Source organism: Triticum urartu, chromosome 7A, assembly GCF_056163025.1.
Source record: "Triticum urartu cultivar PI428250 chromosome 7A, HENAU_Tu73, whole genome shotgun sequence".
NCBI classification, from domain to species: Eukaryota; Viridiplantae; Streptophyta; class Magnoliopsida; order Poales; family Poaceae; genus Triticum; species Triticum urartu.
The window spans coordinates 59,930,545-59,953,811 of NC_141879.1; the positions used below are offsets into that span (position 1 = coordinate 59,930,545).

A 23,267-nucleotide genomic window follows, 5' to 3' on the forward strand; every position below is an offset into this window, starting at 1 on the left:
GCGCGTACATCAAACGGCCGTCGAGGTGGCGGATGTTTCATACGGATCAGCCGGCGGACTCCCAATTTATATTGTACACAATTCAGATCTGCAAAAACAAAAACCAAACGAATAAAATATGGAGAAGTGGGGTATCAATCCCCATACCTCTCGCATGCTAAGCAAGCGCTCTACCATCTGTGCTACATCCCCTAAATAGTCAACTCTAATTAACAAAGGCAATTTGTACCGGTGCTAATATGGCGCAGGAAAAAGAATCCAACCGCCGGTCGTGCTCCTCATTCCGCATCCAGATTTCCGCTCGTAGTTGCCCACTGCTTGCCGAAGTGCCTCAGAAATCTGTCCTCCAGAGACGCTGGAACAAACACCGTCGCCCTCCAAAGCAGAGTAAACCCTCTCGGATCTGGAAATTTTTTTGAGGAGTCTCATTCATTGGAGGTTTAGACCCATCCAGTTTGATGACACATGGCCGACACAATCTCAACTCAAGCAGTCAATTCCTAGCTAGCTTCCTAATACCAATATCATATCCGTCGCATTTTTCTATCTTTCCCCTTTTTGATTCACGTATCCTGCTTGTTTTTTTCATTATTATTTATGGACGCGTCTAACCGGTGGCCGGCTGCCCACTAGCACTCCGTCGTGGCCGTCCGAAAAAGGTAAGTTTTTGTCTTCCAGGCTCGTATTAGAAAAAGTAAACAGGTGTGGACATATGTGAAGAGTATAAATAATTGCAAAGCATCCATGTAAACAAATGTGAACACATTTAATTTGTGTTTTCAGTTTTTAAAAAAATCATAACTTTCAAACCGCGTGTCGAAATTAAGATCCGTTTTCACTTTTGGAACCCTCGTGGCATGCTCTTCGAAACTAGATCCCGCATGGCTATGTTTTGACAGAAAAAAATTGTGCAATTTTCTCTCCGTTTTGTGCAACTGCCTAGCCGTCGGTGTGCAACTACCTGACAGGGATGTGCAACTTTTCTCCTATACCATAAACATGCAGATTTCATTGATGGTGCAAAACTAACTCCTTCTCATTGATGGTGCAAAACTAACTCCTTCCAATGAGATGTGGAACTTCGTCTGTTACCTAGGCCAACTGCATAGTAGTTGATTTGCAATTTTTCCCTGCCCGTGGATGTGCTTCACTATTTGCTGCATCGACCAACAACCTAACAGTGGATGTGCAACTTCGTATACTGCCACGGCCAACTGTCTAACTGTGATTTGCAACTTTCTCTCGTACCCCATGGACGTGTAGTTTTCCTGCTAGCACACGGCCCAAACCACCCCCTAGTGAGTTTTGCAACTTTAGCACTCTGTTTATATGCAAACTTTTTACAACCCTCATGAATGTCAATTTTTTACCATTCAACTGTCCCTGCCTGTGAGATGTGCAACTTCGTAGATTGCCCCTGGCCAACTACCTAGCAGACTATGTGCAACTCTATTTGTTGGTCCCGCCAACTAAAAATACAGGTCCACAAATAGAGAGCGTAAGGAGTTGCACATTGACTAATAGGCAGTTGGCTTGAACGATAGACTAAGTTGCACATATCCCTTGCAGGGGAGGTGGGGGTAGGGTGTGCCAACAGTGAAAAACTACGCATCCACGAGTAGGGAGGAGGGTTGCACAACGACTACTAGGTAGTTGGTCGGGACAGTAGACTAGTTGCACCATATAGCACGAAAGTTGGCATCGAAAAAATTTCGTCGAAACATACCCATGTGGGATCTAGTTTCAAAGATCTTGTCACGAGAAATCCAACGGTGAAGGCAGATCTAAATTCTGACGTATGGTTTGAAAGATACGACTTTTTAAAAATTTGAAAAACCCGAAATAAATAGACGTGGATCTGTTTTTCATCACATGTGACAAGTCTGACCACATTTAATGCTAGTAGTCACATGCACTAGCAGACAATACATGCATGTATGCATGCGAGTGACAGAGCAGCCGCTCGTTCTCTCCAATGAGCGTGTGCGCACTTTTAAGATTTCAGGTATTATTAATATATCAGCGAGCAATCAGCATGCCGGACAGGGGCGGCACGGCCGTGTTGGACGCCCTGCCCAAGTGGCTCGTCGTCGCCGACATCCTCGTCCGGCTGCCGCGCCGTACGTGAGAGAATGGAGGCGCCAGCAAATATATCAGTAAAGAAGTCACTAACAATAAGAGCAAAAGACCACAACCATACACTAAAATAACACTATCTAACAGCAGCCTAGCTAACTACAATATCACCAGCCTTCCAGCAGACTACAACAAGGTGATTAAGATTGCACATCTTGTGACTTACTCCTGCAAAATTAAAAAAAATCATGGGCGCAAAATTGTCGCCATGCCATTTGTGTTTTCTTAACATGCAAACTGAAAGTAATCATGGGGAAAACAGTTCTATGGCATAGATACTCCATTGTTTACACCATCAACATGATGCTCAAGGTAGCATGAAAAATTACAAGCACCAAAAGATTCCATCATCCAAAGTCTTCAGTCCTACTAGATGTACCAAATCGTAGACATGACTGGACAAAAAAAACGATACTCTCCAAGCGCACAGCAAACAAGTAGTCCAAAGCATTAAGATGGAGCACGACATCTTATAGCACAAAGGAGAATGGAGGCTTCTTGTTCACAGCTTCTTTTTGCGGCTCAAACAATGGAAGTGAAATCATGCTCTCTTGGAGGTGATGCCTAGTAAGTATCAAGAAGTCACCATGCCCTTTGCTTTCTACATTGCCTAAAAACACACCATCAATGTCGCAATGCAAAATACGGCGAGGACACTGCTGAATCAACAGCTCGCGCTCGTTGATCATAGCCATTTTAGGAGTGTCTTTCCTTGTCAAATTAAGCGGTGGTGATGCCTCCATTGCTAACAAGTTAATCTGAAATTGAAAGCTCCACGTCTCGTCATCATAGTCCTGCAACACCCAAACATCTAAAGTGACACAGTTATGATCAGTGCGACACAAAGCAAGGGTGCTGCCTGTATCCAACAATGACACACAATCGCCGAGTTGTGCTGGGCGGCTCATTTTTCAAAATGTCTCAGCTATGGTGTCAAATACCGTTATGTTGAAATCCGTTAGCCAATGCAGGTTACCACGATGGAGGATTGGTGGGCAGTGGTAGGACCAGATAGCAGGAACAAACCTTTGTTCTGAAACTGCTGGCCATTGGATGCATCTTGGTTGGTCCGATCCCACTGTGAGGACGAAGTACTCAAGCAACTCAACTGCTACATCGCCCTTCGCGGCAGCGTTTATTGGGTATGACACCCATAGCACTCGGTGTTCTCCAGATGGGTGGTGCCGATAGAAGCCGAGTAGGCTGACAGCCATGGTGTTTGGTTGTCGTCGAGGAGGATGTGGCATGGACGCCCACTTGTGGGTGGCCGGGTTGCAGATGTAGTAATTGGATTGCTGCGACAAGATGAGGAGGCCATCACAGGTGGCACGGTGTACAATGGTAGCGAATGCGTATCCGAGGACAGGTCGCAGCTTTAGATCATCGGAGGCTCCGAGGACGTGGCAGGTGTCCTTTAGGGGTCTGATGATGGGGAGCGAGTGCTGGCGGCGGTGGTGGCCGAGGATGAAGGCGTCGGTGGAAGTACCGCTGCGCCACGACTTGCGGACAGCGCGGCAGCGGAGTACGTCTTTGACAGGCAAGCGGACAAGGATCTCATCGACGACGAGCCACTCGGGCAGGCCGTCCAAGACAGTCGAGCCGACGACGAGCATACTGATTCCTAGATGGGAACAAGAAAAGAGGATGAAGAAGAAGCAAACGTTTAGTAGGATGCGTCGAAGCTTGGAAAAGTGTTCCTAGAAAAGAAAAGCTGAAGGGATTTACTCTACTCTGGAGAATGGACGGAGAGAGCGAGGGCGGCGCCTATGTGTTGGTGTAGCCTCGACCTTGACGACACAGCCTAGGCTGCCGCGCCGTCTTCCAGCGAGGAGCTTGGCTGCTCCTTGGAGAGACTATACGCATGCAGGGAAAGCTAAACTAACAACCGATTTCGCCGGACGGCCGCAACTCACGTACACGCGCGATTTCCTTTTCTTCCTCCACCCCTATACTAGGTGGGCTTCAAAGTTTTCCTTTCCTTTATCTCTACTCCTAATGGACGACTTGGTTGAATAGTCCCCCCACTTTCAACCGGTTTATTTTCAACCGGTTTATTTTCAACCGGTTTTTCTTCGTCCCACCTCCCACCAGCCCCTCCCACCGGTTTTTCTCTTTTCTCGTCTGACCGGCAATACCCAACGTATTTATGGTAATCAATCATAATTAATCCACGTATAGTAATAAATCAATCCAGGTATGGTAAGGTCATAACTCAGGAAATTTTTAATCCACGTATAGTAATAAATCAATCCAGGTATGGTAAGGTCATAACTCAGGAAATTTTGAATATGGTAATTATATGGTAATAAATTTAAATTACCCCAAAGGCTATCAATCCAGGTATGGTAAGGCCATAACTCGGGAAATATCGAATATGGTAATAAATTTAAATTACCACCAGGTATGGTAAGGCTATCGATCCAGGTATAGCACGCCCTCACCTGATCACCTATCACAATCTCCAGCCCCACGCACGCACCAAAGAACCCACCCGGCACCAAACACAGCTCCTCTCGATCCCCTTGAGTAAACGCCGCCACCGTTGTGCGATCTTCCTGACACAGACGCCGTCGCTGGCTCCTTCCCACCTACGGCGTCCCCCACTTCCATGGTGACGGCGCTCGCGTCCTACACTAACCCTCCGCCTCATATAGGTTGGTCGTTGATGGAGTGGGATGTGCCGCTGTGGTTTGGGGAGGCGCAATAACGATCTGGTTGGGATCTCAGTGTGGACTCGTTCTCTGCGATGAAGGATGGCGCTTCCTCCCTGGCAAATGGGATCGGAGGAAGGGGCTCTACGTCGTGAACGTCGGCGAGGCAGCGGCCGAAGGCGAGCTCGACGGTGAGTGTCGTGGTTCTAAGCCTGACAGTAATGTAGAGGGGTGTGTATGAAGAGGCTAGATCTTAGCTATTGGGAAGTTGTAACACGCAAGGTTTACGAGTTCAGGCCCTTCTCGGAGGAAGTAACAGCCCTACGTCTCGGTGCCCGGAGGCGGTCAATTGGATTATGAGCGTATAGATAACAGGGGTGCCAACCCTTCATACCGAGGAGGGGGGTGGCTTATATAGAGTTCGCTGGCCCCCTCCTGCCCTCAGTAATACAGGGTTTTAAGGTACGTTTAAGATTGGGCGTTACTGGTAACGCCCCTAATAAAGTGCTATAATGACCACAGAGACTATTTAATGGCCGACCGTTTGCGTGCGGAATGACTTTTAGGTCTTCTGGCAGTCGAGTGATAGCTGCTTGGTCGAGTGATAGCTTCTTGGTCGAGTGTCTTGAATCCGTCGAGTGGGATACCTTCAAGTCGATTGAAAGGTGACCTCTTCTAGGGACGTCCTTGGGTAGGACTCCTTAGACAGGTCCGTGTCCCTACCCCAGGTACGTAGCTTCATCATTAGCCCCCGAATGGGTCGAGGTTTGAGTGGAGAAGGAGTCGGAGAACTCTTCCGGCTGGCCTTTCGGGCCACGTGAGAGCTTCGTTGGGTCAATCGTCACAGATGACGTTGCCAACTTTTTTCAGTCGCCTTGACCCATTCTAGGTTTTTCGTCGAGTGAATTTTCTTACATACCGAGCGTCGGTGCGAGTGGGATCTCCTATTTTGGCAAGTTGTTTCTGTCGCCCGTGGACGTTGCGGGAATTCGGATTTGGGGAAGCGCGCGGGACGGAGGCAGCCGTAGTAATCGGAAGCGATAAAGGGGAAGCTCCTCGATCTCCGCGTCGCTTTTTTCGCCACGTACTGCGTGCGCGTCTGCTGCGGGATTTGACTGGATTTCCTGGGCCTACCAGTCAGCCACTCGGGAGCGGCCCCTTATAAGTTGCCGGCTCGGGGTTTTCCAAACCGTGCGCTCTATTCTCCTTCCTCCTTCCTCTCTATCTTCGCCAGTCTTTCCGCTGCCTCAGCTCCCACCCGAGCGTCGCAAGCCCGCGTGAGACCTCGCCGGCGACGATGGTGAAGGGCAATGTCGTGGTTCTAAGCCTGACAGTTATGTAGGGGCGTGTGTATGAAGAGGCTAGATCTTAGCTATTGGGAAGTTGTAACACGCATGGTTTACGAGTTCAGGCCCTTCTCGGAGGAAGTAACAGCCCTACGTCTCGGTGCCCGGAGGCGGTCGATTGGATTATGAGCGTATAGATAACAGGGGTGCTAACCCTTCATACTGAGGAGGGGGGTGGCTTATATAGAGTTTGCTGGGCCCCTCCTGCCCTCAGTAATACAGGGTTTTAAGGTACGTTTCAGGTTGGGCGTTACTGGTAACGCACCTAATAAAGTGATATAATGACCATAAAGACTATTTAATGGCCGACCGTTTGCCTGCGGAATGACTTTTAGGTCTTCTGGCAGTCGAGTGATAGCTGCTTGGTCGAGTGATAGCTTCTTGGTCGAGTGTCTTGAATCCGTCGAGTGGGATACCTTCAAGTCGATTGAAAGGTGACCTCTTCTAGGGACATCCTTGGGTAGGACTCCTTAGACAGGTCCGTGTCCCTACCCCAGGTACGTAGCTTCATCATTAGCCCCCGAATGGGTCGAGGTTTGAGTGGAGAAGGAGTCGGAGAACTCTTCCGGCTGGCCTTTCGGGCCACGTGAGAGCTTCGTTGGGTCAATCGTCACAGATGACGTTGCAAACTTTTTTCAGTCGCCTTGACCCATTCTAGGTTTTTCGTCGAGTGAATTTTCTTACATACCGAGCGTCGGTGCGAGTGGGATCTCCTGTTTTGGCAAGTTGTTTTTGTCGCTCGCGGACGTTGCGGGAATTCGGATTTGGGGAAGCGCGCGGGACGGAGGCAGCCATAGTAATCGGAAGCGATAAAGGGGAAGCTCCTCAATCTCCTCGTCGCTTTTTTCGCCACGTACTGCGTGCGCATCTGCTGCGGGATTTGACTGGATTGCCTGGGCCTACCAGTCAGCCACTCGGGAGCGGCCCCTTATAAGTTGCCGGCTCGGGGTTTTCCAAACCATGCGCTCTATTCTCCTTCCTCCTTCCTCTCTATCTTCGCCAGTCTTTCCGCTGCCTCAGCTCCCACCCGAGCGTCGCAAGCCCGCGTGAGACCTCGCCGGCGACGATGGTGAAGGGCAAGACGACGGCTCTGGAGCATGCGAAGAAGGCGACAGCGGCGGGGAAAGGAAAGAAGTCTGCACGGGGCGGATCTTCCTCCAGGACCACCCTGCCAAAAGGCTGGATCCAAGACGACTGGATGCCGTCGGTGCTCCGGCAGGAGGATCTCAACGACATGGTTGAGGGGGGAGCCATTCCCCGCGAAGCGGCGCGACTTCCCGGGGGAGAAATCGAGCCTCAGCCCCGCGATGGTGAGTGCGTGCTCCTAGCCACTCACATCGACCGACGGTTTTCTCTGCCCCCCCATCCATTCTTCCGGAGCTTCTTGATTTTCTTCGGAGCGCAGCTCCATCACTTTACCCCAACTCCATAGTCTATCTTGCCGCGTTTATTTCCATGTGCGAGGCCTTCCTGGGTTGCCGTCTGCATTGGGGGCTTTTCAAGCACATTTTTACTTGTCGCTCCCAGTCGGTAAAAAAGGCCAAGTCGAGTGATGAGAGGACGAAGGTGATCCAGTTGTGCGGGGGTTTGGCGATCCAGACGAGGGGGAAGAGCTGTTTTCCGTCTATTACCTTCCCGGAGTCGGTCCGTGGTTGGCAGTCGACCTGGTTCTACTGTCAGGACCAGGCGACCCCCGGACAGTCGAATGGTCTTCCTCCTTTCTCCCTTGACCGAGCCCAAAAACCTGCTTCTCTAAAAGTGGCGCCGGAGGAAAGGGCCCAAGTCAAAGTGTTGGCCGGTCGAGTGGTTGAGCTCGTCTGTGAGGGTGTAACTGGGATGGACCTGTTAGAGGTCTTTCTTCAGAGGCGCATCCAACCACTCCAGGCCCGAGACCATCCAATGTGGCTGTATTCGGGCCTCGACGACACCACTCGGATCCACCCGGAGGAGGTCACCGACGAGATGCTGGAGGGGTGGCTGTCGAGCATCACGGGGAACAAAGACAATCCCCGAGGAGCAAGGAGGGTCATTCCACTCGACAATACGTATGAAGTGGACCAGGTATGTCTTTATGCTCCTGACTGAGATCTTGTTTTTCTGCGTTGGTCTTCTTCGAGTTGGTCGATTGACTTTCGTCTTGCCTGTTGTTTCCCAGGCGACCACCGAGATGTACTCGACGCCCAATGGAGCACAGGGGTCGACTGAGGAAGGTGAGGCGAGCGGAGGCGAGAGCGGGGATGACCAAGGCGAGTGGGAGTCTGATGGCGAGGGAGAGGGGGACGATGACGTCTCCTCCAGCGAGGAGGAGGAGGAAGCTGAACCCCCCCGCCCGGAGGGGCGATCCAAGCTCACGCATGATCCAGCGCGGGGATGTGGCAAGGCTACCGCGCCTGTTGGGCAGATGTCGAAGCGCCCTCGGAGTTCTCCTCCTCCGCCGACTGAGAAGGCTCCCAAGCACCCACGAGCGACGCCATCCAAGCCGCCCAAAGTTCTGCCCAAGATGAAGATAGCTGTTCCTACCATTTCCGGGTAAATGATAAAAACTTTGCTTTCCTTTGTCGACCGTGGATGGATCCTTGGTCGATTCATTGAGCCAACTGACTGACTTTTGAGATTTGCAGCGGTGCCACTTCTGAGGTTTCCGCCAGGAACGACGACCAAGAGATGGAGGACGCTGTTACCTCCAACCCCGGTACGATTATTGACGTTTTGCTTTGAGTCGACTGGCTATTGCAGTTCTTGTCGATTGAATGTTTCTCTTGCAGCCCCTCCTCATGTTATTGATCTCCCGGACGATGATGACAACGAGCCGCTGAGGGTGAAGAGGACGTCTGCTATCAAGACCCCACAGTCCACTCCGGCGCCTGAGGCCGCGACTCGGAACGATGGCGAGCCCACTCGGGCTTCTGTGACTTTCGCCAACCCCCTGTCGAGTGTGCAGCCTTCGGCGTCGACCGCGGACCCATCTTCGCTTTTTGCTGCGTACCCCGTCCCTGAGGACCAAGCGGCTGCTGCGAAGGAGGCTATACGCTAGGCGGGGGTTATGATGGAGCAAGTGAAGAAGGCTCGGGAGGCCAGCCAAGCAGCCTATGACACGAGTTCAGCTCTTCAGAGCATCATCCTGGTCAGTCGACTCGTCACTTGATCTGTTTGATCTTTTGTGTCTGTATTTGTACACCCACTGGGTGTGTTTGCTAATTCTTGGACGAGTGGGGGCACGCTAAGTGCACCCACTGGGTGTAGTCCCCGAGACTACGGTGGACTGCTGGCAGTCGGCTGTAGTCTTTACATTGTGTTGCTGTATCTGTATTTCTTCACTCAGTTTGGTCGGGCCAGGTCGAGTGGGACTGTATCCTGTCGACTGCGGGCAGTCGATTTTTTTTGGTCGAACCAGTGGGGGCACGCTGAGTGCACCCACTGGGTGTAGTCCCCGAGACTACTGTCGAATGTTTTTGATTCGGCTGTGGTCTTAGAAACGTCACTATTGTCTCTTAGTTACTCGGAAGCGACTTATCTTGAACGTCTGTCGACTGATTTTTTTTACAGAAATCCTGCGAACTTGCAGCTCGCTATACTGAATTGGAGAAGCAGAAGATTCAACTGGACCTTGATCTAGAGCTGGCCAGAACAGAGCTGCAGAAGGTCAGGGACGGCGCCGCAGGTAAAGCGACTTTGTCGACTGATTTTGTTTTTAGGCTTGAGTACCCTTCTGTTGTTTCCGGATCAATCATCATTTCTTTTGCAGGAGAACTGAGTGAGGCTCTGGCGAAGAAGGATCGGGACTTGCCTGCTGCCCGCAAAGAGGCTGACGACAAGATCGCTCTGGCTGAACAGAAGCTGGCTTCGGCCGGCCAATTAGAAGAAGAGAATACCAAGCTGAAGACCGCTCTGAATGAAGCCAACAAGGAGTGCTCACGTTGGAAGAAGGAGAACCTTGCCCTGAATGAGAAGATGGAAGGCATCGCTCGCAGGAGGGACGACCTGGAGAGCTACTTGAGGAGCCTCGCCAAGAAATAGTTCATCAAGCTCGAAGGTGCCCATTCAGTTCCGACCTTTTTTTTGTGTCGACTTCGTCTTATGAAAATTGACTTATCTTTGGTTCGTGTACGCAGAGCTTTGCCAGAATTTTGAAGAGGAGACTGGGCGGATTGAAACAGGTCTGGATCCGATCAACTCTCCTGTGAAAGATGAAGCTGCCATGAATCTGCTCCGACTAGAATCCCGTATTGATGGCATCGTGGATTACTTGGCTCGACTGAAGGCTGCCATGTCGCGGATCGACCCGGCACTTTGGCCAGAGTCTACGCTCCAGAATGATCTCGAGTCTCTAATGACCCGACTCAACGGAATCCCTGACTGAGTGCAGGAGTGGAAGAAGTCTTCAGCTCGGTGCGGCGCTGATGTGGCTCTGTCCCTGGTCCGCGTCCATTGCAAGGAGGCTCGGGAGGAGGAGCTGGCCGCCATCCAAGTTGCCAACACGAGGAATCACAAATTCCAGGACTTTATGGAGACCTTCATCGCTGCTGCCACCCGTATTGCAGACGGGATTGATCTGGACGAGTTCGTCGCCCCTTCCAGTCCTCCTCCTCCTGAGGAATGAAAAAACTACTACTCCTCACTTTGAATTTGCCTTGGAATGCCGAGTGTATTTTGTAATCCGTTAAACTCTTCCTTAAATTTGCCTCGGAATGCCGAGTGGAAGTGTAACAGTTAAACTCTGCCGAGCCGAGGGCTCGAATACTTTGATCCGAGGTCTGGGACCTTTTAGGCTTCATCTGAACTTGATTTTTGTTGAACGTCTTCGTGGATGATTCGTCGAGTGGAACTTGGTTTCCGTTCGAGGGAAAAGGTAACGACCAACCCACACCCTGTTGTAGAGTGGGACGGAGCTCACATTGTATTTGTGGCGAAGCTCTCCAGGAGAAGGTGGCAGTCGAACCACGCCCTGTTACTGCAGAGTGAGACGAAGCGCACATTGTATTTGTGGCGAAGCTCTCCAGGAGAAGGTGGCAGTCGACTCGCGCCCCTCGTCGTTCTTGGGGAATGAGATGTGTTTCATACTTAGGCGAGCACTGAGCTGCATCTAAGCCCCGAGTGGGAGGTTTGCTCTCCACTCGTTAGGATTTTTCAAACTTAGGCGAGTGTCTGACTGCAGCTAAGTCACTTCGTGGGAGAACTTAGGCGAGTGCTGAACCGCAGCAAAGCCCTTGAGTGGGAGGTTTGCTCTCCACTCGGTAGGATTTTTCAAACTTAGGCGAGTGTCTGACCGCAGCTAAGTCTCTTCGAGGGAGAACTTAGGCGAGTGCTGAACCACAGCTAAGCCCCCGAGTGGGAGGTTTGCTCTCCACTCGGTAGGATTTTTCAAACTTAGGCGAGTGTCTGACTGCAGCTAAGTCTCTTTGTGGGAGAACTTAGGCGAGTGCTAAACTGCAGCTAAGCCCCCGAGTGGGAGGTTTGCTCTCCACTCGGTAGGATTTTTCAAACTTAGGCGAGTGTCTGACTGCAGCTAAGTCTCTTCGAGGGAGAACTTAGGCGAGTGCTGAACCGCAGCTAAGCCCCCGAGTGGGAGGTTTGCTCTCCACTCGGTAGGATTTTTCAAACTTAGGCGAGTGTCTGACTGCAGCTAAGTCTCTTCGTGGGAGAACTTAGGCGAGTGTTGAACTGCAGCTAAGCCTCTGAGTGGGAGGTTTGCTCTCCACTCGGTAGGGTTTTTCAAACTTAGGCGAGTGTCTGACTGCAGCTAAGTCTCTTCGTGGGAGAACTTAGGCAAGTGCTGAACAGCAACTAAGCCTCCGAGTGGGAGGTTTGCTCTCCACTCGGTAGGATTTTTCAAACTTAGGCGAGTGTCTGACCGCAGCTAAGTCTCTTCGTGGGAGAACTTAGGCGAGTGCTGAACTGCAGCTAAGCCTTCGAGTGGGAGGTTTGCTCTCCACTCGGTAGGATTTTTCAAACTTAGGCGAGTGTCTGACTGCAGCTAAGTCTCTTCAAGGGAGAACTTAGGCGAGTGCTGAACCGCAGCTAAGCCCCCGAGTGGGAGGTTTGCTTTCCACTCGGTAGGATTTTTCAAACTTAGGCGAGTGTCTGACCGCAGCTAAGTCTCTTCGTGGGAGAACTTAGGCGAGTGCTGAACTGCTGCTAAGCCTCCGAGTGGGAGGTTTGCTCTCCACTCGGTAGGATTTTTCAAACTTAGGCGAGATGGTTTCACAGCTAAGTCACCCACTAGGGGATTTCGGATACAAACAAAAGTGACAATAATTATTGGAACACTCTTATTAAACTTCAGGAGTTTTTCTTATTACATGTGGTCTAAAGGCGAACTCAAGTGTAAAAGGGGCGGAGTAGTTCCGCGTTCCAAGCTCGTGGCTCATCGATCTGGCGATCAACATTGTAGAGATGATATGCTCCGTTGCAGAGGACTTTGGTGATGATGAAGGGGCCTTCCCAGGTAGGAGCAAGCTTGTGAGGTTTCTGTTGATCCACTCGGAGGACCAAATCTCCTTCTTGGAAGGCTCGACTCTTCACGTTCCGGGCGTGGAATCGACGCAAGTCTTGCTGATAAATGGTCAACCTGATCATGGCCATCTCTCTTTCTTCTTCCAGGAGGTCGACTGCATCTTGCTGAGCCTGTTTTGCTTCATCTTCAGTATAAAGCTCGACTCGGGGAGCGTTGTGAAGAAGATCACTCGGCAGAACTGCTTCGGCTCCATAAACCAGAAAGAATGGAGTTCTACCAGTCGATCGGTTAGGGGTGGTCCTTAATCCCCATAGAACTGACGGAAGCTCGTCGACCCAGGCACCTGCCGCATGCTTGAGATCACGCATCAGACGAGGCTTTAGTCCCTTGAGGATCAGACCATTTGCTCTTTCAGCTTGTCCATTCGACTGGGGATGGGCGACCGATGCATAGTCGACTCGAGTGCCTTGAGAGGCGCAAAAATCTCTGAACTTATCCGAATCGAAGTTTGACCCATTGTCTGTGATGATGCTATGCGGGACTCCATATCCGAATGTTAGCCCTCTGACAAAACTGATGGCGGTGCGAGCATCGAGATCTTTGATGGGCTTAGCTTCAATCCATTTGGTAAACTTGTCGACTGCCACAAGCACGTGCGTGAAGCCGCTCCTGCCTGTCCTCAGTGGACCAACCATGTCCAGACCCCAGACAGCAAAGGGCCATACGAGTGGGATGGTCTTCAGGGCTGATGTAGGCTTGTGTGACATGTTGGAGTAGAACTGGCACCCTTCACACTTGTCGACTATCTCTTTTGCCATCTCATTTGCTCTTGGCCAGTAAAAACCCGCTCGGTATGCTTTAGCCACAATGGTCCGAGAGGACGCATGGTGACCACAGGTCCCCGAGTGAATATCATCAAGGATTATCTGACCCTCCTCTGGAGTTATGCACTTTTGCCCGATTCCAGTCGCGCTTTCTCTATACAACTGTCCCTTTGTGACTGTGAAGGCCTTGGATCGGCGGACGATCTGTCGAGCCTCTTCCTCGTCCTCTGGGAGTTCTTTCCTTAGGATATACGCGATGTACGGTACTGTCCAGTCGGGAGTGATCGCTAATACTTCCAAGATTAGGTCAACCACCGCAGGAACTTCAACTTCAGTCGGATCTGTGGCACTTTTCGGCTGCGGGGTTCCTTCTGTGAAAGGATCTTCTTGGACTGGCGGCGAGTGAATGTGTTCCAGAAACATGTTGCTGGGAATGGCTTCTCTCTTGGAGCCTATCTTTGCCAAATCGTCAGCTGCCTGATTTTTCAGTCGGGGGATGTGATGAAGCTCTAACCCCTCAAATTTCTTCTCTAGCTTTCGTACTGCATTGCAATAACCAGTCATTGCCGGACTTCTGACGTCCCACTCCTTCATCACTTGATTAACCACCAAATCCGAGTCGCCATAGACCATGAGGCAACGGACGCCGAGTGAAATGGCCATGCGCAACCCATACAAAAGTGCTTCATATTGTGCTTCATTATTGGAGGAATCGAAGTGAATCTGGAGAACATATCTGAGCTTATCTCCTCGGGGGGAGACTAGGACTACCCCAGCACCGGAACCATTGAGCATCTTGGAACCGTCGAAGAACATGGTCCAGTGCTCCGAGTGAATTTGAGTCGGAAGTTGCTGTTCAATCCACTCGGTGATGAAATCTGCGATTGCTTGGGACTTGATAGCCTTCTTTGCCTCATACTTGATATCCAAGGGAAGGAGTTCAATCGCCCACTTGGCCACTCGACCAGTTGCATCTCTGTTGTGCAGAATCTCTGACAGTGGGGCGTCGCTGACGACTGTAATGGAGTGGTCAGAGAAGTAATGTGCAACCTTCTTTGTGGTCATGTAAATCCCATATACAAGCTTCTGGTAATGGGGGTATCTTTGTTTTGAAGGGATCAAAACTTCAGACACGTAATAGACTGGGCGCTGAACTCTGAAGGCCTTTCCTTCCTCTTCCCGCTCGACCGTAAGTACTGTGCTGACAACTTGTCCTGTGGCTGCAATGTAAAGCAGCAGAGGCTCTTTGCTGATTGGGGCAGCAAGCACCGGCTGGGTGGAGAGCAGAGCTTTGAGCTCTGCAAATGCTGCATCAGCTTCTGGAGTCCACTCGAACTTGTCAGACTTCTTCATCAGTCGGTAAAGAGGCAACGCCTTTTCACCGAGACGGGAAATGAATCGACTTAAAGTGGCCAAGCAACCTGTAAGTTTTTGGACATCGTGCACGCGTATAGGACGCTTCATCCGCAGTATGGTGCCAATTTTCTCAGGATTGACGTCGATCCCTCGTTCGGAAATGAGAAAACCGAGTAAATTTCCACCTGGAACTCCGAATGTGCACTTTGATGGATTGAGCTTGAGATCGTACCTCCTGAGGTTGGCAAAGGTTTCAGCAAGGTCATTCCGCAGGTCAGAACCTTTGCGTGACTTGACCACAATGTCATCCATGTACGCCTCCACATTCCGACTGATTTGAGTGAGTAAACACTTCTGAATCATTCTCACGAACGTGGCACCGGCGTTCTTGAGGCCGAACGACATGGTGACATAACAGAAGCATCTGAATGGAGTGATGAAAGCTGTTTTGATTTCGTCGGGCCCGTACAGACGGATCTGATGGTACCCGGAATAAGCATCTAGAAAAGACAACCTCTCGCATTCCGCAGTTGAGTCGACTATTTGGTCGATGCGAGGGAGAGGAAAATGATCTTTCGGGCAGGCCCGATTGACATGTTTGAAATCAATGCACATGCGGAGCGACTTGTCCTTCTTGGGGACCATGACGACATTGGCGAGCCACTCGGAGTGGTAAATCTCTCGGATGAACTCATTGCTAAGAGCCGAGCCACCTCCTCGCCAATGGCTTGCTTCTTATGGACGGCGGACCGTCGAAGATGTTCCTTCACAGGCTTGAATTTTGGGTCGACTCATAGACGGTGCTCAGCCAGCCCCCTGGGAACTCCAGGCATGTCAAAGGGTTTCCATGCGAAGATGTCCCAGTTCTCACGGAGGAGCTGGATGAGCGCTTCTTCCTATTTGGACTCGAGCGTCGCCGAAATGTGAGTCGGAGCTGCGTCGGGGTCGGTTGGGTGAATGTGGAGCGTCTTTGTTTCACCAGACGACTGAAAAGCTGATACTGAAGCAGGCTTCTTGGCTCGTAGCAATTCACTCGGATCGGCAGTCTTTTGGTATTCGTGCAGCTCGACCACTGCCATCTGCGCATCTGCAATCTTTGAGCCCTTCTGAAAGCATTCTTCCGCTTTCTTCCGATTGCCTGTAATAGTGATCACACCTTTGGGACCAGGCATCTTTAGTTTGAGGTACACGTAACATGGTCGGGCCATGAAGCGTGCGTAACCTGGCCTGCCCAAAATGGCATGATAAGCACTTTGGAAGTCCACAACCTCAAATGTCAACTTTTCCTTGCGGTAATTCTTTGAATCACTGAAAACCACATCAAGAGCAATCTGGCCGAGTGATTGGGCTTTCTTCCCAGGAATGACCCCGTGGAAGCTCATGTTACTGGTACTGAGCTTGGACATCGGAATGCTCATCCCTTTCAACGTTTTGGCATACAGTATGTTCAGGCCGCTGCCACCATCCATCAGAACTTTGGTCAGTCGAGTGCCTTCGACAATCGGGTTGACCACCAAAGCTTGCCTCCCAGGGGTGGCAATGTGCGTCGGGTGATCAGACTGGTCGAATGTGATGGCAGTCTGAGACCACTTCAGGTAACTGGGTGTCGCCGGGGCAACCATGTTCACCTCGCGGTTAATGACTTTTAGTCGACTTTTGCTTTCTACATCGGCAAAAATCATCAGGGTGGAATTGACTTGGGGGTATCCATCGTCACTGTCTTCCTTGTCCTCAACCCTGTCCGGCTCTTTTTCCTTATCTTTGGGCTGCTTGCCCTGGAACTGCTGGATTAAGAGCCGGCACTGTCGAGTGGTATGTTTTGGAAAAATAAAATTTCCCTCTTCGTCTTTCTTGGTGTGGATGTGACATGGCAGGTCCAGTACATCATTCCCATCTTGATCCTTGACTTTCTTGGGCTTCCAGGTGCCCTTGGGTTTCCCCTTGTAGTTTCCCTGGGCAACGGCTAGGGCCTCCCCAGGAGCGGCTGGCTCGGCCTTCCGCTTCTGTTTCCGACTGGAATTTCCTCCGGTTTCTTGGGCGACTGCCTTGAGCTTGCCGCTTCGGAGTCGGTCTTCGTCCTCACCATTGGCGTACTTGGTGGCGATCTCCATCATCCGATTCAGAGACATTTCTCCAGTTCGACCAAACTTCAGATTCAACTCTCTGTATTTAACGCCTTCCTTAAAAGCGCAAACTGCTTGATGGTCTTGCACGTTCTCAACCGTGTGGTGCAATGTGATCCACCTCTGGATGTAATCCCTCAGTGTTTCATTCAGCTTCTGCACGCAAGACCGCAACTCTGTGAGGCCCGCAGGTCGCTTGCACGTCCCCTCAAAGGTGGTGACAAACACTCGGGAGAGGTCCTCCCAAGTATAGATGCTGCTGGGTGCCAACTGATTTAGCCACGCTCTGGCTGAGCCCTCTAACATGAGAGGCAAATGCTTCATGGCCACCTCATCATTACCGCCACCAATCTGTACAGCCACTCGGTAGTCCTCGAGCCAAGTATCAGGCTTAGACTCACCGGTGAACTTGCTGATTCCAGTCGCCAACCTGAAATTGGGTGGAATCACTGCGGCCCTGATGGCTCGACTGAAACACTCCGGCCCTGAAGCATGCGCCCTGCTGCTGGCGGGCGCATCTCTGTTGTGGCCTTCTCTATGAGCCCTGTTCCTGTCAACCAAACCTTGAACGAGAATAGATCTCGCATCAAAGCCTGGGTCTCTGGGGTCGACTGGAATCCTCTGCCCAGCGCTATGAGGGCGTCTGTCGTCTCGCCGTCGAGGCGCATATGACCCGCTCCTCGGGGGAGGGGTTGGCACTCGACGTCGATCATCGTGATCGAATCGGTGATCATACTGCTCGTTCCTGCTGTACTGATCATGCCGGTCACCACGTCCCTCACGCCTCGGGGGCGATCTTGGGCTGTGAGCTGACTCGACTCTATCGGTTGCGACGGATCGACTGTGGATCCTATTGCGCGACTGAGAGACGGCGGAATTCTGATTTCCCGCCGCCCAGAGCAACGCTCTGATCTGCAACAAGCCTCTGTCAGCTTCGGACTGGGAGGGCTGAATTGATTCCGCTATACGAGCCGCAGCGGCCAAATTCTGAACTGGGGTTCGGTATACCTGCGGCGGCGGGAAGAGCTGACGTCGACTAGACTCGGGAGCTTGCTGACGTCGACTGGACTCGGGAGCTCGCCGACGCACTTGCTCGTCGATTATTCGCTGGAGATTCTCCAGTCGAGTGCGCTCGGCCAGGTTAGCCAAGCGCGCGTCCTCCAAGGCCCGGGCCTCAGGGGTTTCCCCAACAATAGGAGTGTGGAGCGCGTCCATGTTCCTGCGGCGAAGCTCTTCTCGCTGCAATGACGTGAGGGGTTCGGGACGGTACTCATCGTGGGGATGCGAGGGGTCGCCCTCGCCCGCGCCTCCGTCAGCGCGAGGGAATCCGGGAGGACTGTCTGTCCCCTCGACCGCCAGGACCTCAGCCGCTGGGTCGCTGCTGTCGCACTCGGATGCTGTCTCCATGGAGCCAGTCGACAGGTCGAACAGGCCATAGAGGGATTCGTCGGGCTCGATTGCCGCGACTTGTGGGGCTGCCGACTGGCGGGCCACGGCATGCCTCACCCACCGCTGAAGTCTCGACCAACCTGAGCGCTTGCGCTGGTGGGAGGCGATGCGGGGAGACGAAACGGGAGTCGATTGTTACTGGGTCGACGGCTGCCGCAAGAGGACGCCACGAACGCACGCGCAGAAGTGCGTCGCGCCGCGGACGGGGAGTGCGTCGACATCGAGCGGCGCGTCCTGAAGCCAGGCGGAGTCGTCGGCGATGAAGGTGAGTGCGCCGAGACGGATCTCGCGGCCCTCTACCAAAACTCCACAGGAAACCATGATCAAATGGATCGGAAAAAACGCAACTTCAGCAATTTAGGCGCTAAGACTCCTGCCCCACGGTGGGCGCCAACTGTCGTGGTTCTAAGCCTGACAGTAATGTAGAGCGGTGTGTATGAAGAGGCCAGATCTTAGCTATTGGGAAGTTGTAACACGCAAGGTTTACGAGTTCAGGCCCTTCTCGGAGGAAGTAACAGCCCTACGTCTCGGTGCCCGGAGGCGGTCGATTGGATTATGAGCGTATAGATAACAGGGGTGCCAACCCTTCATACTGAGGAGGGGGGTGGCTTATATAGAGTTTGCTGGCCCCCTCCTGCCCTCAGTAATACAGGGTTTTAAGGTACGTTTAAGGTTGGGCGTTACTGGTAACACCCCTAATAAAGTGCTATAATGACCATAAAGACTATTTAATGGCTGGCCATTTGCCTGCGGAATGACTTTTAGGTCTTCTGGCAGTCGAGTGATAGCTGCTTGGTCGAGTGATAGCTTCTTGGTCGAGTGTCTTGAATCCGTCGAGTGGGATACCTTCAAGTCGATTGAAAGGTGACCTCTTCTAGGGACGTCCTTGGGTAGGACTCCTTAGACAGGTCCGTGTCCCTACCCCAGGTACATAGCTTCATTAGTGAGCACGGGTGTTCGTCCCATGAAATAGGCGGCCACGGAGGGCGGATCTGAGGCCACCCCAATCGCCGGTGGCCCTTCCTCCCATCGCTCATCGCCTCCATTCTCTCTCTCCTCTAAATCTTTGTCGCCCCTGCCTGATTCTGGCCGACGCCATACGGCTCTCGCATCGACCACCACCAGCACGGCTGCGGACAAGGCGCAACCGCAGACGCCGCCGCCGCCATCCTCATCCACCTCCTCCACCATCCTTCCCAGCCGTCGTCGGGGGCACCCGCCATCTGCGCTCTAGCCCACCCGCTCCCTCCTATCCCCTCCCCCTGCCTGCCAGCCCCGTGATCCATCGCACAGATGGCAGGTACTACAGCGACCTCCTCCCCAGCGGATCCGGCCTCCTCCGATGGAGATCCATCCTGGGCACCGTCTTATTCACATGCGTGCATGTCTATGTCAACGTCTCATTCCACCTCACCTGAGCCTTTACCTTCCCACCTCTGCTTCAGATCAACATCAATTTTTAAAAAGATTTTTAAAATATGTAGCTTCTCAAATTGGTGTTTTGGGGGTGAAAACCCCGACTAAAACCTAAGGAAAAAAATAGAAATTTGGTCTGGTATAAAGTGGGCCGGCCCATTTGTGCGAAAGCTCCTCTCGTCCGTCACCCACCTTGAAATACTCCGGCTTGGCGCCCGAACATAACCGACAACCAACAACTTTGGCTTCTCCCCTTCTTCCCCTCGCCGGAGCGCTAAGAAACCAAGAACCCATCCTCCCCACCTCCCTCTCCCCCTCTTCGCCATGCAGGGCCCCGACGCCTTTGCTCTCCAGCGGTCCAACACCGACGACCGATGGAGCACTTCGTCGAGGGCCAGCACGTGCGGCTGCGGAGCACCTTGCTCGGCAGGTACCTCCACGCCGACGAGGACGGGGATAGCGTATCCCACCAGGACCGCTGGGCGTCGGTGAACTCGGCTTGGGCAGTCGAGTTACACAACCTGGATGATTATGGCCCGCACGTGCTCCTCTGCAGCGCCGCCTACGGCCGCTACCTCGCCGCCACGGATGCGCGGGCGCTGGTCGGCCGTGGGCTCCGTGTCGAGCAGCGCAACTACGATGATATGGATTCGGATGGCGACGTCGAGCAGGACGATCCGGAGATGAATGCCCTTCTATGGTGCGTATTCCGGATGCAGGGCAGAGACGGCGTGCACCTTCGCAACGTCAACGGGGGATGTCTCCTCGCCACTGAAGTGCTCGGCCACTACCGTGGCAATGGTGTCAGCGCCGAGGACACCCAGGTCATCAGCACGATGATGAACTGGGTCGTGGAGCCCATCCTCGCCATGGCGATTCCGCCTGAACTTCCGGCAGAGGTGAGTCCGCCATGCCATGTCCGCTTCTTGATTCTTCCCGAATTTGCGCGAACTTGGTTCTTGGATAGTTGAATTTGCGCGAAGATGCATCGGAATTTGATTGCAAATCGTGTAAATTTCGATTGCTTGGGATGGGAGCGATTCTTTGATGTGATGATGGTTCTTTCATTCTTTGAAACCCAACTCCAATTGCAGGTTCCCCTCCCCGTCGCCACGTTGACGTCGCGGGAGATCGAATACGTGTGGCTGAACGCCGACGAGAACAGCGTCACCGATGGCTGGTAACCATTCGATGGGAGGTCCTTGCTCCGCCTCAGCACCAAGCTGGCCCTGCATCTGTCCGTGGAGTCGGGCATGGAGGGCATCCCCGACATCGTCATATGCCTCCCTGCCCGCAGTGGCCGCCTTCTCCCACTCGTCGTCGACCTGCCCAGCAGTGAGCAGGACTTCCGCGTCGTCGTCGTCAACGCCGGCTCGCCTGGTGAGAAGCCATAAACTTCTCCTTTGGCTTCAGTTGTTCGGATATTTTGATTCTCAATTCAGTTGACTGCCAATCTGCCTCTCCTCTGCTGGAGTACTCTGCTAGTCTGAAAATTATGAGAATTTACTGAAACCGGTCTAGTCTGAAACTTTTGCTGATCTGTTTCAGTTAATTACGAGTTCTGACTTGGTAATGGTCTCAAGACTCTGAACAATTTTAGGATTGTAGACATCGTGACAGTTGCTAAAATCCACACTGAAACTTGATATGGAGAGTATTGCTTTCCATTCTACTCTGCATTGATTCAGATGATCCAGTTATTCTGTTTAATACCATATATGTGCCGATAGCTAGCTAGTGGAATACTTGGGAACTTGAAAACCCAAACCAGTTTAGTCTGCCTAGTTCAGTTTCACAGAGAAGATAAATATTTCTGTTTTTTAGCCTACTGTAATTGTTTCGAGTAATGCGTGGACAAAATTCAGGTTCTGTTCGACAGCACAGTCTCTACATTATTTTGAGGTTTTGTACATCATCTTTCTTTTTGATCTTGTGTTATCTGAACCTGTTGCAGTACCTATGACACATGATGCCTAACTGCTTATCTATTTTTCTGCTAATTCAGCCCACGCGGTGCTGCGGTACGCGGATGTCGATGCAGAGTAGATAGAAACCAGAGCCAGGACCTCTTGAAGTCGCCTTCCTGTCCACCTCTTCAGAAGCAGCGTCGCCTCGGACACGATGACATTATAACCCAGTTCCTTTTGTTGAGATATGGGTTCATGAAAACCCAGTAGTTTCTTGTGTTTCTGCTAGCTAAACTTGCTTTCCTCAACTGACAGTAGGGCAAGTATTTGCTCTGGCATCGCGGTTCTAAAATCCTGAAACTGTTCAAAAAATGGTGCGTGACATATATTTGTCTGTAATGAGTTGACAATGGCCAGTACTTCAACATTGCTAGCAGCATTTTTTCTTAGATGAAGCACAGATGTGGTGGTCCTTGCAATGAGTTGAGCTCTTGAGTTTTGTTGTTCTGCTTAGAGTTTTAGTTCATCAGCAGAGACTGAATTTTGTGTTTTGACAGAGATCGAATTCTGAACATTTTGTGTTTTAACCTTGAGTTTTGTGTTTTTCTTTTTTATATTCTTATCTAAACTTGTTGCAGCACTAGTTACGCATGAAAACCCAAACCAGTCCAAGAGTTTTATGCTAATTCAGCCCACACGGTGCTGCGGTATGCGGATGTCGATGCAGAGTAGAGAGACACCGCCCTAGAAGTCGCCTTCCTGTCCACCTCTTCAGAAGTGTCACCGCTTCGCACGCGATGACATTAGAATCCAGTTCCTTTCATTGAGATGTGGATTCAGAAAAACTCAGCATGCAGTCTTGAGTTTCTGCTTAGCTAGGCTTGGTTTCTTCTTCTGACAGTATATGAAACTATTGCAGAGGCCGGGGGTTTTAACCTCCTTTTCTAAATAAAAGACAGTATATGAAACTATTAGCTTTGCCATCACGATTCTGAAATTCTGAAACTGTTTGACCATGACACTTGCCATTAGTCTGTAAAAATGCGTCGACAATGGCCACTACTTGACCTTTGCTAGCTGCATCTCTGTTAGATGGTGTCGGTACGGATGTGGTGGTTCTTGCACTGAGTGGGAACTTGAGTTCTGTTGTTTTGCTTAAAGTTTCAGTCTATCAGCAGGGAGTAAATATATATTTTTTACACCAGCAGAAACTGAATTTGTTGACAGATATCAAATTCTGAACATGGCGATGCTAATGTGCCCGGACACAACTTGCTGCATTTTGCTGGGATATTTTTTGAACAAAATTCAGATCGTATCCCACAATGCTGTAATAATACTTGTTTCTGCACATTCACACGACGACATTTTGCTGCTCTTGTTACATTGACGGACACTGAAAACGTTGCAGAGTCACTAAAATGTACTCCCTCTGTAAACAAATCTAAACCCTCCTACATTTCTTTAAGGAGGGAGTATGTTTTTGGATTGTTTTCTTTCTTTTTGTGAAAGGGAGGCAAACCCCGGTGTCTGAAATGTATATCTCGCGTACAAGACGAATTCCACTAATCTTGCATCAAAAATAAGAGAGGAAGAGAAAGTTGG

General features: G+C 51.4%; 1 pseudogene; it reads right to left on the bottom strand.

Moving 5' to 3' along the window:
* Positions 1 to 2,606: 2,606 nt before the first annotated feature.
* On the bottom strand, positions 2,607 to 3,749 carry LOC147957752 (F-box/LRR-repeat/kelch-repeat protein At2g27520-like; annotated as a pseudogene).
* Positions 3,750 to 23,267: the final 19,518 nt, after the last annotated feature.